Raw genomic sequence first — 3,401 nt, forward strand, 5'->3', positions numbered from 1 at the left:
CTAAACAGAGTGTGTCTGAGTCTCTGTAACCAGGGCAACAATGGAATGAATTTCATGTCATTCTGAATAATAATACTTTTCCGCTATGTTTTATGAAACTCATTTGGTTTTATGATTTCTTATGTAATTCTGAAAAAATATTATATAAATTAGAGTGGGGTGTGAATGAAAATACTGGAAAATCGCATCCCATATTGTTTCAAAAAAAGGACAGTGCATTTTATTTTTCCAGCATTATACGGGTCGATCCCGTATTATACGGTAAGGGTGGCAACCCTAGTCAAATGAACATTCAATTGACAGGCAACAGGCAACAGCTCTGGTGGACATTCCTGCAGTCAGCATGCCAATTGCACGCTCCCTCAAAACTTGCGACATCTGTGGCATTGTGTTGTGTGATAAAACTGTACATTTTAGAGTGGCCTTATGTGACCAGCCCAAGGTACACTCGTGTAATAACCCTGCTGTTTAATCAGCATCTTGAAATGCTACACCTGTCAGGTGGATAGATTATCTTGGAAAAGAAGAAGTGCTCATGAAGACTGATTTGAACAAATATATACACAAAATTTGAGAGTCTTGATGGGTATGCACGTTATGTGTGGGCTGTTTTGTCAGTTTGAGTTATAATAATGGGGTTGAGAAGATCTGAGTGGGAGAGGTGGTGTGGAGATGGTGTGGAGGAGAGGAATCAGCTCTGGATGAACTGACAATTCTTGTTCAAAACACGGAATAATTAACTTCCAACTTCACAAAAACAAATACTTGCACACTGGATGATGTGTAACGTTAGCAGTTACTTACAAATAAACTTGCTACAAACTCGCTCCTCTCCAGACACTGCCATGTCTTCATCCCCAGAGTTAGTCCTGGTCAGAGCCACTGTAAATCACCTGGCTCCCATTGGTCTTGGAGGCTGTGAGCCCGGTTCCATTGCATACTCACCCCGATCAGTGATCAGTGTATGTAGACTATGTCACAGACATGGAAAAACATATCAATGTATTTTAAAATTTAATACCTTCTGTATCTGTTTCAGATTAAACACTCTCTGGCATTTCTGTGCACAGAATCCATTCATATGTTTACATGGCTTTTATTATACTGTATTTATAAGTAAACCCTACATGTACTAGCAGTCAATTCAACACATCTTTAATAATAATGTCATCACATGTTACTGTTTTAGTGTGGACATGTGTTGTCAGCCCTGAACCTTTTTTTAGTAAGTTTATTTGTAAGGACATTTAGGCGTTTGAATTGGTGAATAGGTATCGAGTATTTCACAAGAACATTTTTTTTTTGTGATGAACCAGAAAAAAGACATCATTTTGTGATACCTCATCGACCCACAGTTTGGAAACCCCTGGATCAGAAAAATATGTGTAAAACCATAATATTTAGAAATGTGCTTTCATCTTGCTCAGAAGTACCAAAAGCCATTCACTGTGGCTGAATCTTTGTAAGTGAATATGGGGATTAAAAGTGCTCTGATATTAAAGTGCAGCCAAGGCTTCCCAGCTAAGCTCCTAACACAGCCATAAAGACATATATTTACCTTCCTTAGATGTAATTAAAGGGTTTCGTCCACTGGGAATGTAAGACAAGCCTTCCCCCTCTGATATGCAGCTAATTGAGACCCCCTTCTTGTACTTCAAAGGTCACAGAGTGCTCCTCCCCCCATGCACCGTACTATAGTGCAGCCACAGCATCGTCCTTCAGGTATAGTACTTTGTTGACAGAGGGATGGGATATATTCACTGAACCGAAACACCTCTGGGTCAATCTCACTGACTTGGTTTCCCTGGGGTTGTTGTTGAGGGAGGACTTCTTTAAATGATGGTACTTTTTTTATGTCTGAGCTTATCCCATTTTCCACACTTCGAAGCCAGTTCCTCTCTCTCACTCTTACCACCCACCGGCAAGAGTGCTGGCTTTTTTCCTCCAGTTGCTTTTAGCAGACTAATTACAATAACTACACCTGCGGGATCCATTTTTTGGTTTGACACATTGGGTAATAGAGAGCAGCAATTAACTGCTGTGATTCATTGTTCACTTCATTGCAGTCTTGTGACATGATGGGAGTTTGCTCTACCTGCCCAATGTAAGATGGAAGGCATACAGATAATCTTTATCTGTTTTTTGATTTTATGTTATTGTTTTCATTCATTATTAATATGCAATAATAATAGTGAATCTTCATATTATTTCCCCAGCTGCTTTGTTGTCTGTAGTATTCAGCAACTAGAAGAGAGCTTGTTGTGCTGGCAGGTTGCTGCACTCACGCTGGCATTATCCCTCTTCCTTTCTAGACGTGTCTCTGCGCACTCAACTCTGCACAGCGTTACAATGTGCCACAAAATCAACCAACCAGAGAACTGGAAGAGGTCAATTCTGGTTGTTTCGGCTCCAGTCACAAAAATTCCATCACAAAACACTAGATTTCCAGCCACCTGAAATTACGTAATCAAATGGAGAAAACAGCAACAATATGTCGCAGCATGAGGTACATTTTTTTAATTTCTAGTTTTGTGATATAGCATTATCATTTGTAGTTGTAGTTGTAGATGTTGTCTGCTTTCTGTGTGTGTGTGTGTGTGTGTTTGTGTGTGGAGTCCAGCTCTTGGTCCTGCAGAGGAGAGGACAGAGAAGCATGACCATAAATGACAGCAAAATGTGCTAACACTAGGCCCTGTATATAACATTATAATTATTATGATTGATGATCATTAGGCTGTCTCCCCCTCTGCCCCCGTACAGTGCCGTCGCTATACTTGCACCACACGCTACACGTAGGGCACCAAGAGTGGAGGGTGCAAGGGCAAATTTTTAGCATGGCAAATTATAGTTTCTTACAGTTTACATTTTAAGCTGCTGTAGTATCAGTGTTAAAATGTATAGTGTCTTTCATGTTGTAGATAGCGTCTGTAGCAGTCAGCCAGCGCACCGAGCAAGAGTTGGTTTGGCTTGTATGTAATTTCCCTTCAAAATATAATTAATGCACATGCAAAATATTTTCTTTGCACTCTCAATCTCCCATTGCTTGCTCAGGAATTAGGCACACATATAACGCCATGAACAAGGAGTGAAGGGCAGGCAGTTGGTCCGGTGTGAAGGGGAGACAGTATACAGGTAACATTATCAAGGTGCAACCAGAGTAGACAGGCTATCTGAGACAGGCCTCAGACAATTCCAAAACACCAGTAAAGCAAAATGTCAATTTCACAGTGAAAATGTCAAAACAAAATAAAAAAGGATCTGCCAACACTAACTGCCATGTATGTTGTCAGGAGTCAGCAACAAAATCAAAGTTTTTCAAGGTTTTTTAAAACTTGTCAATCACTGCAACCACGAGAGGTCCTTGAGCACACAGCATACAAAAATATTTGGCTGATACATGA

This window comes from Morone saxatilis, unplaced genomic scaffold (assembly GCF_004916995.1).
Source record: "Morone saxatilis isolate NCDOM2014 unplaced genomic scaffold, NCSU_SB_2.0 Contig8, whole genome shotgun sequence".
Lineage (NCBI taxonomy): Eukaryota > Metazoa > Chordata > Actinopteri > Moronidae > Morone > Morone saxatilis.